General features: G+C 48.0%; 1 long non-coding RNA gene and 1 other non-coding gene across 2 annotated transcripts in view; both read left to right on the top strand.

Annotated features, from left to right (window-relative positions):
* Positions 1-14,405, top strand: part of LOC144170269 (uncharacterized) — a 210,431-nt gene that overhangs the window by 116,111 nt on the left and 79,915 nt on the right. The gene's annotated exons all lie outside the window — the stretch shown is intronic.
* Trnan-guu (transfer RNA asparagine (anticodon GUU)) lies at positions 5,847-5,920 on the top strand. Its single transcript has one exon. It is a non-coding gene; the product is annotated as a tRNA-Asn (tRNA).

Below are 14,405 nucleotides of genomic sequence, written 5' to 3'. Positions count from 1 at the left end.
CTACTTCGCAGGGAAGTTGTAGACGTAACAGAATTCCCGTCTGCTGTCAATACATGGCCGACTGCGAAGGGAGTGTGGTTACAGAAGAGGAATGTAACTCTTGTTTTATCGAAACTGTTCCAAAACAAATTACATGAAAATTAGCCGCTGACAAGTATCTAAATTTACGCCCAGTTTCAGCTACTTTTCGTAATTGCGCAGTTCACCAAGAAGTTGTAGATATTGTGGAATTTTTGTCTGCTGTCAATACAGAGATCTCTACTGGAGGGGAACAGGCAGCCCCATGTTAAGCCGCCATAATAGAACTGTAGTCCTTCCCAGTTTCTTTCAGCTAATTGGCTAGGTGCTCAATGCGTATGCTCAATCGCATGGAAAAACAAACGGGTTTCGTTTTGTGCCCTCCTGAGACGGTGCTCAGCTTCGCTGGTCATCACTCTTCACAAAGTACGAAGGCCATCTATTTTTCTGGAGAATTGTGTGGGTTCAGTCCCTGTAGCTTTGTGTGCCGCTCGGCAAGTACTTCATGTGCGGTGGACCTGCTCAAAAGAAAAGTTTGGTCCAGTGCAACTTGAGGCATTCGTCCTGCCCACCTAACTGGAATGAAGAGATTAGTTAGAGACGAAAGTGCCTTTGTTTCTGCAGCTGCAGTCCTCGGGGATTGGCGTAATCTCTGTTTATCGGTGCAGAGTAGCTCTTGGACCCCCACCGAAACAGTGATCACCCCTGTTCCGGATACGCGCTGCCCGTGTGAACTGCAGGTTTGGTCAATATTTTATAGGGCTCAACGACTCTCTACCCTCGCCCCTTTCAGTACCTTTGCTGCCGGCACTACGGTTGTGCACAAAAATCTGCATGTCTACGTCCAGGTGCCGCCTGTGCGGCGGTAATGACCCAACTTCTTCCTGATCTTCGGAAGAGGAGAATGGCTTTCTGTGTAGTAGACCACACCCGGCAGACTACGTGTGCTATCTCCCTAGAGCAAAGAAACATCCTGTCAAAGGATTGATAACAGTTCCAGTGCTTTCGGGATGAGGCAATTTCTGACCTCAATGAGCATCCTTCCGGGTACGTAGGGGCTGTAGGCGGTGCATCGCTATTTGCGGAGGCCACGTTTGCAAAATATGTTGCTGCGTCGATTGAAAGCTGCAGTGCCAAGTGGTTGAGCTCGTCCTCGCATAATTTATGCCAAATATTGCTCAAGTCCTGTCAACCTACACATGTTCCTTATGTTCATCGCAAGTCCAGCTAGTCCCGAGCTTCCGTCAAAATCCCCTTCCTCGCCTGCTGCCGGCCTTATCACCCCACTTGTTGCGGTTACCAGGTACGCTGAACCGCTACTCTAGACAAAGGACCCAAGAAGGCGACCATGTCTAGACGGCTTGACCACATCTCTGAGGTTCTCTCTATCAATTAGAATGATAGTGCTATGAAAAGTGTAGGCGGCCCTCAAAAGCAAGGCATGGACCGCCAGGCACATTCCAGTGCCTAAAGAGTAAACATAGGAAGGAAATTTGCGAGGTCAGCCAAGATCTCCCTGCTGAAGGGGTGTTCGGGGCTCAGCTGGGTCCACCATACCACTACTGAAATTTCGGGGTGGCGCTTGGGCAGACGCGGAGCGTTCCTACAAGGCATTTAAAGCTGTTCTGACATTTGTGCGCTGCAGCGGCCTCTCAGCGATATTGTAGTTGAGCCCCGTCCGGCTGTACTTTAACACATGCACAGTATAAGTATAGACATCTTCTGTATATAGCCATTTATTCATTTCTACGCCATCTTCATCTCTCTCGTCCTCTATCCACGCTCTTTCCTCCCCTTTCCCTTCCCACACACAGAATAGCTGGCCAGATATACTATCATGAGGCCGACCTTTATGTGTTTTTCATTTCAATAAAATTCATCTCTCTCTTGCCATAAAACATCGATTTCATTTGAGTAAATGTCCCCAGCAGTGTCAAATAAACTTTGGTATTACATAGATTTGCGTATTGATGAGATAAGACCATTATATCAAACTTCTACGGCAAACTTGTGTTTCCGCTCTGAACTTTTACGAAAAGTCGGGGTCAACTTATCATAGCTGCAAACTTCAATTCCCATGATGTATATTGAGGTTTCAGTGGTAGGTTTCCGTGGCTGCGGTAGGCGCCTTCGGTCTTGGGCATGCAGCAATGAGTTTTAGTGTGTCAATTCTCACTTCGTTGCGTGTGTGCGAGGAAGAAAGGAAGGAGGCAAACTTTATTTTCCTAAGCACCCTTAGTCCAGGGCGCCGTCAGGCAGGCAGGCAGGCGCGCTCACTCGGCCCTTGACTTAAGCCATATGCATCGAATAATATTTCTCTGTATTGTTGGTTTGCAGTAGACTTCGGGTCAACCCTGCAGTTTTCCCAACCACCGTTCCTTCCCGTTCGGAACATCGTTTCGAGGGCAAATTCGCTAGATTTGATAAGTTTTAACACGCCGTCCTCATTTCTTTCAACTTACTTAGTACTAGCTGAAACCGGGCGATAGAGCTGTGCATGTATATTCTACCTCCTACGACACAATGCAAAGCTGTGATTTTGCCTTTATAGTATGTAATAAAACCAAGCTTATCCGCTCACTGACTAAAGAGTTTGAAAAGGCACCGTAAGGCACGTCGAAGTCGCTTCTACGCAACCCATGCCCTGCAAACTGGTCGGTCGACTTATAAGATTTACGATGCTACTTTCTAACGAGTGCTAGCAGAGCATAGATTACAATATTATTCTGGGTTAAATAACTCTCTTTCTTACACTAAGCACAGAAAGACGTTGCTTCATTTCATGGCTCATACCTAATCTCGTAAAACTTCGACGTCAGTTGCTTCAGTAGTTCTGCCCCCCCTTCCCTCCCCCCCCCCCCCCCCCCCCCCCTCCGGAAGCACAGCATAAACTTCACCAACTTTTCTACGGCCTTGCCTGCTGGTTTGCGTCTTTCAGAGGCCTCATGATTCGTAGTCAAACTCAAGTTTCTTTCCAGTGTCGGTTCAAAAGGACTATGAACAAGACTAGTTGGCGCTGCTACATCAAAAATTGCCCTGAGTATAACGATGACAACAATGGACGACTAAGGACGAGACGACGTTCCAGTGTCGGGTTTGGAATTAGCAACTGCCATCTCATCGGCCTTCGGTCTTCGGCCTATATGGGGCCAAAGAAAGCATGCTGAAATTACTTGGTACTAATTTTTCACCACTACATTTCATTGATGACTGACTTTTTATTTTTAATACGTTCATTGAAAGCGCGTGGGTTCGACGGCTGGGGAAACCTGTAAAAATAATCTTAGTGCTCAAGAACTCAAGGCTTGGGCAGGAAGTCGAAAGCAGTCGGCATATTGCTCCTACCGCGAGTCCCGTGAAATTGGCGGAAAAAGTTCTACCCGACCAGTGTATGATGTTTTTTGCTTTTAATAGCACCATTAGCCCTCTCTAGAGTGGTTTTCATCTGCATCATGCGTTCAGTGGGTTGACACCCTGAACTTAGGCTCCTCAAGCGCAATGTCTGAGGGTGCTTGGGAAATTTGGCTAACAAGTGACGCTCGCGAAAGGGTTTTCGGAAACTGATATTCCTTTGCCTGAGGGCCCCTCCATTCTGCTGTAAAGTGGGCGCTTCTGTGATTTCTCTGCCTGCGCGAACGGTTTTTCTAGGCTGCATAGAAGCATGCGGATGACATTCAGGAGACTCAGCCCTGTGACCACCTGCGTGTGTTGTCTTAAGAAGGGAAGTGTCTGGGCTGAAGCAGGGCTTTTGCGGTGGCGTGTCGAAGCTCTACCTCTCGCAGCAACACGCGATGGGAGAGCAGGCAACTCTGCTGTTGATGTCGCTGACGAAAGCTTGGTCACTCACTCCCCACTTCAAAAAATTCAGGGCTTTACGCGCTGAAGCCACACCTGGGCTATGAGGACTCCAAAATAATTTTGAACACCTGGGCACCTTTATCGAGCGTCGAAATCTCTAAACAAGGGCGTTTCTCTCTTTTGTCGCCATCAGAAAAACGGAAACGGCCGCCACGGCCAGGATCTAGCCCGCTTCCTTGGCTAAGCAGCACAACACTAGAGCCACTGCGCCACCGCGGTGGTTCACTTCGTCACTTGTGTGCGAATTCAGTGTTCAGATAAAAGCAACAAAGTGGCGTGAATATTCTCTCCGTGGTATTTAGTGAATATCTGGAAAGACAGTGGGGTCTACGGAGGCTGTCCATGGAGAGGCTGTCTTCTTCAGCACAGACACAAGTCCATCCCCTCGGATACCTGCCCTGGGAAGTACATGATGTGGGGCTGCACATCTACCACGACACAAGACGAGCAAGGTGTAGAGGTGCAAGGCCGAACTTGCATCGACAAGCTGGTGTATTGGCTGCTTGCTGACGCAATTCACCCGGTAAGACGAAGAAACGAAAGCAGAGAAAGGGGCGCAAGCGGTATAGCAGAAAAGAAGCCGGTCGAAGCAATTCGCGCCAAAATAGGAATAAACGAAAGTGAAGAAAGCGACACAAATACGATGCAGCAGTAAATACGTTGTAAATAAGTATTGCCAGGCATTCGCCTTCAAAACACCTACACAAACTTACGGGATCCGAGGATGTTTTTTTTTTTCTTTTTTTGCAGTGTAGCTTGATATACGACGACTTGGACCTCAAGCTACTCCTGTCAACGCTGACACTGTAAAAACGACATCGATTCAAAAATGCGCGAGGCACTTTGAAAGCCACTTGCGACTGAGCTGTATAGGTATCAAACTTGAATGTGAAAACTGACTTTAGAACCAGGCCAGCAACACCCAATGACGGCAAATTGTGATGTAACCTCGTGTCATTTGAACTAAGTTGCATAATACATAAGCATAACGTCAAATCCAGGGGCGTATTTGTGGGTGTCCCATAAGGGGGGGGGGGGACCCACTGTAATGGTGATAACATTACAGTGGACTAAAATAATAATAATGGTGATATTCTTTATTGTTCTTCAATCATTAAAATAACAAACTTATATAAAACATCAACCAATCTCGTTTATTTATGCGCCTGGGGACAGCCAATATGCCTTTATGGCGTGCGAAATAATAATTTCTTAGGTCACTCGAGGCCGCCTAGGGGGCCTTCAAATCCGCCACTGGTGAAATCTTGTTTTACTTTTTTTCATCTAGTTGCGTAGAACACGGTTCCAGTTTTGAATACATGCTACCTCAAAGCCAGTCAGCAATGCCTGTCTAGAAGCTCAGAGTCTATTTTGTGTACTCTGGCGTGAAACGAAGACTACAGCCGACCGTGCCGACAAGCACAAGTTGGGTTAATTAAAAAGACTGCCTGTCGCAATAATAGGAACACCAATTCTAGCGCCAAATTCGAACAGTTCATCTATATATTACGGGAAGCACGTGAAGCAGTGGGGATTCACCAGCCACGTTCACGCCGGGTTCTCGTGACGTCACATTGAATCGTTTGGGCGATCGGCGATTGCCGACCAAATCCACCGACAAGAAACGCACTGTTGTGTGATTGTAGTGGCGCCTCTAGTTTCGTTTGATCGTGTTACTTGAATGCCAGGGTGCGCTTAACACACATCATTCTTTTAGGTCCCTGCTGGGGTCACGTAGTTTGAAATTTCAAAGCCTTTTATGGATGCCGCCACTTTTCTTTGTTCGGCTCCAATAAACGTTTTTTTCCCTCCTGCTCCTTTTATTATTTCCTATCGTTTTTAGTTTAAAAAACGCTGTTTGGGGACGTGATTCAGTTGAGTGAATGACTAACGACTAGTTCTTTAAAATTAAATCCGTATTTGTTTTCATACCCCGTTTTGAAGGATAATGTGTGCACCTCGAAACCGTGGCCTCCGTGGCGCAATTGGCTAGCGCGTTCGGCTGTTAACCGAAAGGTTGGTGGTTCGAGCCCACCCGGGGGCGAGGTTTTTTTTTTTTTCTTGTAATACGGGAATGCTATCAATTGTTTTAGGCGTGCTCTTGAAAACATCGTCCAGTTAAATTTCCACCAGATTGTGAAAATTGTCCTGTATGTCAAAGGAGCAAATGTTTCCTTCCTTGTAGCCTCCTTTGTAACTGGAAGGAGGCTATTCCTTCCTTTGCCCACATTTTAAGAAGTCTCCGCAGAGTGTCTTCCCAGAATGTGCCAGAACAAAAAAACCGTTAGTGTGCAAATTCGGCGAATGACGTGGCCGAGCATTCAAGGTACCCTGCAACACTTTTTAAAACTTTTTTTTCTAAATCTTAAATGCTTTCAGAACGTAGTCAATAAACAAATTCAATACTTAGATAGGGGGTCACAAACTACCTTAGCCAAAATTTTCTGCTATATGTAGTCCAGGTAGCTTCGAAACTTGCTCAAAAGGTTTTTCTCTCTCTTCTGGTCTTGACGTTATTCGAGCGCTCGAAGCACATCATTAGAGCGGTGTAGCGGCTATTAGACAGATTTAGTTATGCTTTCCGGGCGTTAGCGTACTGCTGGGCGTAAAGCGGAGCGTATACGCTCGTCGCGACGCGCCCATGGATAGTTTTAGTACAGCGTTTTTTGTAGCGCGCGTTAACGCTTGCGGCGCCACCTGTTGAAACCAATGCGAAGTACCAAAATTTGCCAATTTTTACGTGGCTATCCAAGGCAAGCTGTAGCTGGACGGCGAGTTTTTTTTTTTTTTTTTTTTTGCAATGCGTTATTGCTGTTTTCTATTGTAAGAATCTTGAAAGTATGATAAAAAATACTCTCTTATCTTGACTCAGTATTAGGGAAAAATGCGGTACACCCGTCGCGATTGTTTTGCTCAACCGCCTAACGCCAAAGTTTTGAAGCAACACGCAGTGCTCGGCATAATAATTTTATTCAGCTCTGAAATATGCTAGGACCATGCGACAAATACTACTGAACATGGCATGCGACGCTAATGCGACGCGCAAAATCAAACAGCGGGTAGGCTGACACCAACGTTGTGGCTGACACGGCGGTTTAGTGATGCACTTCACCCGGGTGTAGCAACTCAACAAAATGTACGAAGCATTCCTTTTACTCACTTATTGTTTTGGCGCTCTTTGCCCCAGTTGGCCTCGCGCCATAAACATCCAACCATCATCATCATCATTTTTTACTCACTTCCTCTAATTTGTGGAGTTCTACTACAAATCCTTCACGTTTCACACAGGTAGCGCAACGTTCTCGGTTCGCACCCGAGGGTGCGACGATGGCGCAGGCTTAAATTCTTGAATGCCCGAAATGGAGGCCGCCGATCCGCACCAACACTGCGAGCATTACACCCCTGCGCCACGCACACAAACACCGCCACCCGCTTCGGGAGCCATCCGGGTTGGTTGTCCTTGGTCGTTAATTTCTGGCCGGTATGCTTGTTAGAATTGAAACGTTGCCGCCTAACGAGAAACACACGCGACGGTCCGCGTTTTCAGTCGGAGAACGGGATCTCTCGCCTCCTGCCTCCGACATCGACGGAGCAGCACCCATTTTGGAAGCTGCCTTCTCGCCGAGCAAGCGCCTCCGAATACATACGCTTCGGTAGCCACATGAAAAGAAATCGACACTAAAGCACAGCAGAAACGGAAGGCGGATCTGTTGCGACTAGAAAATCACGCAGTGCCGCTTCCGTGCAGGCGATAACTATAGCTTTCGCAATGTTTCCAGACGCGAAGGAAAGAGTGAAAGCGTTTGTCGGAAGTGTTGCAGAATCTCTTTAAGCTACTTCTCCGACTTTCGCGTGCCGGTGCTTGTGTGGCCAAGACGTTGTGCTGCTCAGCCCAAGGACGCGGGTTCAGTCCCGGCAGCTCTGACTGCTCTTCTAATAGAGCCAACAAGCAAAAGAAAAAAAAAAGCCCGTATGTCGAGATTTTGGCGCACTTTAAAGAGCCCTCGGGGCCAAAATTAATCCGGAGCCCTCCAATACGGGCGCCTCATAGCCCGGATGGAACTTCGGCGCGTTTACCCCCATAATTTGAATTTAAAATGGGGGGTATGAAATTTGGGTGTCCCAGGGGTCGCCGCCCGGCAGAAGAAGTGGCGGACCGCTTCTGTTGGTGGGGAGAGCAGGAAAGCCCCCATCGCGTTGCGAGCCATGTCTGGTGGCCATGTCAACCCGGCCACGGCGGGGGCGTGGTAGGCGTCCGCAGCCAGCTTCCCGAAACATCCTCTCAATGTGCCGCTCACTGGGTGGTGCTGGCGCTGCCAATCTCGGTCGTTTGGAGAACGCTACAGAGAGGGAGGCGAGGCTCCTTTTAATGCCAAGGCCGCGGCTAGGAGGCAGCGGCACAACATTCACACACACTCACGGCGTTTTCGTGCGAAATTTGAGGCTGGTCCTATGAGTGCCTCTGAGAGCGCTATCCCTGCATGCACGCGGAAACACTCAAAGACAGAAAAGCGATCGGGAAAAGTGTTAAGCGAGTAGCGTTGCGAATTGCGGACGTTTCACGCCTGCAGCACCATTGCTTAACAGTTTTCCGTATACTTCTTGTTTGTTTCAGTGTCGTAAACAGGTGTGACGAAATAAAATTATTTTACTGGACTTTTTCTATTTTTCTTCGCGTGGTGACTGGCACATCTTGTACAAAGCCGCATTTCTTTACATAGCCTTAGCCCTTTCTTTATACAGTCGACTCAGTGCATGCGTGTTTCTATACATTATTTCATTCCACTGTGCTTTCGAATAGGTAGTTAACAAAAACTTTACCAAAGAAAGTTTAGAGAAGCGCGGGAGCTCTCTGACATCAAAACTGCGTCAAAGGTGCGTCGAAACCTTGGCTAGAAGTGCGTCCAATCGATCGTGAAACCTTCACCCACCCAAATCGGAAACGAAGAACGAACCCATGCGACGAATTTTCGCGCACCAAGTAAACGCATCTACGAACGATATAAAGGAATACCTATACGTGGTTTATGAGATAAAGGTATACTATTGGGCAGTAAAAGCTCGTTAATTCGAACTCGAAGGGGACCATAAAATTGTTTGCATTAAGCGCAGTTCGAATTAGCGGGCGGGCGCGAGAATGAATAGAAATCGCGCCACACAGCGCGGGCAGAACACAAAGAAGCCACCTCTGGACTCGTTGTCGTGAACTAAGGGCTACTGCACGTTTGTGGCAGGTGATTTCGTAAATAATGTTTCGTAAATATTAATGTCATGCGCCGGAGCACTGGCGCCGGTGGCGCGGTGACCTCAAAATAAGCTGTTGCAGGAGCGTGCCGCGCGCGCCATACTGTTGTTTTTCTGTTTCGTTGTTTTGCATTTCTAGTAAATTTGGTTTGGTTTGGATTTGCACCACCTTGTAATCACTCTGGGCCGACTTCTTCTGCGAGGAGCGATGGAAGCCAGGGGATCTCTGCTCGAATTAACCGTTCGGGATTAACGCGTTCGAATTATGAATTAACGCGTTCGAATTATCGGGAGCTTTCCCCCATTGAAATATAGAGGGCTGTGCCGGGGCCAGGGCATGAGTGCGAATTAACGAGCTTTTACTGTGTCCCTTCCTCATGATCGATGCGTGTATTGTCTTATCTAAAACCGTTCCTTTTTCGCGATTTTCCAGTAACCGTTTTGCCACAATGAACGCCCGGTTTCACGCACGCACCGTGTGCCCAAAGATCTTATCAGAGCTTTTCGGTCGACCAACCGGTCTATGGGGAAATGCATTATTTTCTTTACAGGACGCCATCGTTCTTACTAAGAAACCTTTCGCTTTAAAAAGTCCAGTTCATCTGAAATATGGCTGGTCGGAACCTATGAAATAGTTACCGGTTCAAGAATGCACGGCCACTATTCTCCTTTTAGAGCTCCCTCAGCACTTGGAAAAAAAATACTAGGGTGGAGGCAAAAAACAAAGAAGTCCGTGTGTCGATATTTCTGTACACGGTTAAGATCCCGCGATGGCCTAAATTAACGCGCAGCCCTTCATTACTGCGAGCGCAGTAGGCCAGGTGCAGCTTCGACTCGTAAAGCCCTGATTCTAACATCCAGAAAGGTTAAAACCTGCCCACCCAGAGCTTGTTTTATTCGTCAATATATGAAAGAATTCTTTGCGGTTTTGTAACTGCGTGTTAGACAAATTCGCCTGGTTTTTTTTTTTTAATTTTGTCTTGACATTTCGGTTGAGTAGATTATCCGAAACACGTGATGCGGCGCAGATAGGCACTGCATGCCTGCTGCACAGAAAAAAAAAGAACACGCGGAGCTGCATGGATGTTTGCCAACTGTTCGTGTATTTCGTCCCAAGTAGAGAACTTACCAGCAAGAAATGGACGCTGAGCTGGGAAAATAGAACAACAACAACAAAAAAGCTGGAATAAGCGTAGCGGCAGCGGGTTGTCGAGGTGGTCTGAGTGCCTCCTGCTGCGAGCCAACAAATTTGAGGACGCCATCTCAGGCGGTCGCTGGCATCATGCTGACAGGCGCAACTTTGAAAGGTCGGATTTGGGCCGCACTCCAGGCCAGCAGGGGCTTATCTTCGGGTACGACGGAAGCGGCAGAAGCTTCCGGTTCCGGAAGAAAGCCCTTCGCGTCTGACTTCCGGTCGGGTTTCTGACGACGTGCCGGGATCATGGATCAGGTGGGATCAGCAGCGGAGCGCGGCTCAGCCTTCCTCGTCGGCCACGTCACTGTCCACCGAAATAGACCAGCAGCAAGGAAAATGCGAACCGGCAGAAGACGAGGTCGAGCGCTCTAGGGGCTGGTCACGGAGGCGAGACACGCAGCAGTCGTCCCCCCTTCATCACTACTCGCGCATTGCGTTAAGGACGCTGTCGAGTTCGGGGCACAGGCTGCGCAGCCTGGGCCCCGTAAATTTTCTGTCTATATGTTGTGCTGATTGCTGCCCAGAACCTACGTATTCAACTCACTCACTCACTCACTCACTCACTCACTCACTCACTCACTCACTCACTCACTCACTCACTCACTCACTCACTCACTCACTCACTCACTCACTCACTCACTCACTCACTCACTCACTCACTCACTCACTCACTCACTCACTCACTCACTCACTCACTCACTCACTCACTCACTCACTCACTCACTCACTCAGATGAAATCAATACAACGGTGGCGCAACTTCCTCTTCTGATTATTTGCTTAAGCAATATGCGGTGTTTATTGCAGAAATTATTGGGAAATCCATACAATTCAGTAAACTCACAACTTGCTCAGCCCTGTAGCATGTAGAAGTTTCCTTGATAACGGTTGTCTAAATAGCGGCTAAGCTGTGGCGTAAGCAGGGTGAAGGGGCTCAACCTCCCCTGTTCGTTGGGACGGGCGGGAATGGATAAGGCCCCTCACCACCCTGACCACCCCTAACATACAATAGCGACTGCCAATAATTCTCCTTGTGTCGCAAGCGATACACGAAACTTGCGGTCATCCGGCGCTGCTCTCACTCATCGCGACGACCAGCCGTTTTGCAGTGTTCTTGAAGAAACACAAAAATAAAAAACAAAAAAAAACGCGGAAGGTCAAGGTTGATTTTTTTTTCTTTTGCTTTCCTTTCTTTCTTCATAACATGGTGCTTTCTTTCTTTTTCTCGCTGCTCCGCTTCCCCCTTCCCGTCCCGAATGAAATCCTGCGCAAGCCAATTGGGCTGTGTGTCTGGACTGCTGCGGGGAGTATAAACAAACCAAGCGCGCGTAATTCAGTGTGCATGGGCGTCGGCGGGAAACACTTCAGGAATGCTGGCGAGAACGACCGAGCGCCGCCCGAAAGCAACGCCGACGTTAAGGGGGTTGAGAACTACACTTCGCACAACCACGACGAGCCGGAAGTGCCACACTCAACCACGTAGTTGAATTACCGGGCTGTCAGCGATAAACCCGAAATTTCGTCTGGACCGCTTTTTCGTCGGAAAACGGGAACTGGAGGGGGGCGCAAGTTTGTCCAGCTCATTAAGTGGTTTGCGGGACAATTTGCGAAAAGGAGAGAGAAAGTAGCGAAAGCAAAGTCTAAATAAACGCTGCCTCGAACGTGCGATGCAAGGCGCCGCCGAGTAACGTGGCTCATTAGGCTTGCCTTGCGAAGTCGCGTCTGTGGCCGACGCATTTAGCGCGCTCTTCCATCACAAGCACACGCGGCCAGGAAGCGGCAAATCCTTGCTTCGTTTGTGCCAGCAAATTTGCTACATTCAAAGTTCCCGTTCATGCTTCTCATTTTTAGCTGTACTTTTCTATTGGTCATACTCAATGTACAGAATAATTTATTCCCCGCTCCGGTAACGGGACAGAAAAGCTCGGGCTGAAGCGTCGTACATGGGAACTGTCATATAGAACGGAGCATTCATAGCTGAATCGTCTTCGTCACGCCTTCTTTTCGGGTTGTTGCTTCCTACTGCGTTTCAGCGCTTCAGTGGAACGCATGACAAAAAAGTACGCTGCGAATATTTTCTATACCCCACACGTGCGAATAAAATCCTGGCAGCTGCGGCTTGGGTCGGGTAGCCTGGGCCACGTAGGCAGCGCTCTCCTGGAGGTATCACCAGAGTACGGGGGCTCCTTTTTTTTCTTTTTCATGCTTCTTAATTAGACGGATATCAGAGGAGTTGTCCGGATATTCAGACCAGCGGACCGCAGTTGTTGGCGCCGCCCGACCAAGTATTTTAACAGCGCGGCTGTTTAAGCCGAGCGTTATGCGCGTCCGTCGCACCAAAAAGCATCGAAGTGTGAGAGAAAGTGGCGAGGAGGCGAGGAGCCCACGAGCAGGTTTTGGAAGTGCGCGCCTCAAGAAAAAAATGATTTTAGGGAGCCCCGGGAATCGAACCCAGGACATTTACGTCGTGAAACCGGCAACCTAACCACTCGACCACAAATCGTCTTTTTTCTTTGTTACCCTTCGTCTCAAACGAAAAAACCAGGTCACAGTCATTTCATAACATTCGCCACCTTTGCGATAATACAAGCTTAAAATCTCTTAAAGGGACACTGAAGTGATTTGTAAACATTGCGGGATTACTAGCGCAAATTGTAGCCCGGAGTCCATAGGCCATGTTTCGACCACTCTGAGCGCGTTTACGCGAATTTATTTAGCAGAAAAAGCAATTCGAAAATGCTGTCCTCCTCTCTGCACCCTCGCCCATTTTTTGTGGCGTTTTCGTGTGACGTAACGAGGAGACGAGCTACTGCACGTTTCGCCAACCTTCCGATCGAGTCAGTCGGCACTGCGTTTAGACCGCCGGCCGCCGAGGGGTCGTCGCAATTGGCTCGCTCAATTGAAACTAAGCCACCACACGTTTGTGAATGAAAGAATGTGCCTTTCTTTACTTTGTTAGTTTGTACACTGTATCTAGCTCCAAGTCGAGTCAAGGTCGCCTCACACAAGCGCTGCACAAGGGCACATGCGACGCTTCGCTGACTTTACGCTAGTAGGAAAATCTAAGGCCACTTGAAGGCGGGAGAAGAGTCAACGAAGTCAATATTGGTACTAAGAAAATAAAATCAACTGAAACTTTTACTGTACAGCGCAAAACTAGGGAGCAGGAAGCCCTTTTTTGCGCTGGGTGAACAAGCACAGCGGTCAGCTGCACGACCGCACATCTGCGAACGCTTTTCCGTCCAAGAAACGCAATTGCTATAGACGTGAGATATTGTGGAAGTTTGGGGGACGCTTACTACACGGGTGCTATACGACAAATAGTCACCTAAAGTACTTCAAATGATAAAACTAAATAAAAGTGTAAACTGGTTATACATTATATACCTTATATATCCAGCATCGGCAGAGCTGGCCTGTGGCCAGGTGGTCTAAGCCGCTAGGTTACCTTATATATCCAGCATCGGCAGAGCTGGCTCGGTTTAGCCTTGAGTACATATTTACTGCTACCCGCGATTCTATTTCTGATGCCCTGGTTTCTGGGCTTTTTCCCACACCTTTATATCGTGTTCTGTACCTACAGTGTCCGTACCAGGATGTCCTCAATAGAGTGTGTAAAATGTGTGTTCCGCCAGGTGTTAAAACATTTTTCTTTAAATTACACACTGGCACGCTCCCTGTTAAAACTTGGATGAAAGATCGGGGTCTGTTTATAGCTTGGTCGACAGACTGTCGGCTCTGTACTCGACCAGAGACAATTGATCACTGCTTTGTAGACTGCAGAGATGCTGTCTTTTTCTGGGACATTCTACAGCGAACGCTCAAAAAAAGACATGGATATTACGCCTTTCTCTATCCGATTTTTGCATTCGACTATCCTGGTGAGCCACCTTATGACATGTTCGTGTTGATTGGTTTGTACAGTCTGTGGCGATGCCGCTTATGTGATAGGCATGCTGAGCCACCAAGATCAACTAAGTCTTATTTCAGAGAAACTGTGGCATTTGTACATAGTGTGTATAGTTCGCTTGACCAACCACCTGACTGGTTCCCTCTTTTGAACGCTTGTGTGTGTTTGCCTGAATTTTGAT

This window comes from Haemaphysalis longicornis, unplaced genomic scaffold, assembly GCF_048455015.1.
Source record: "Haemaphysalis longicornis isolate Haplotype H1 unplaced genomic scaffold, Haemaphysalis longicornis Haplotype H1 scaffold_1, whole genome shotgun sequence".
In the NCBI taxonomy this organism is placed as follows: domain Eukaryota; kingdom Metazoa; phylum Arthropoda; class Arachnida; order Ixodida; family Ixodidae; genus Haemaphysalis; species Haemaphysalis longicornis.
The sequence above is the reverse complement of the archived record's forward strand: the minus strand, read 5'-3'. Positions and strand labels throughout refer to the sequence as shown.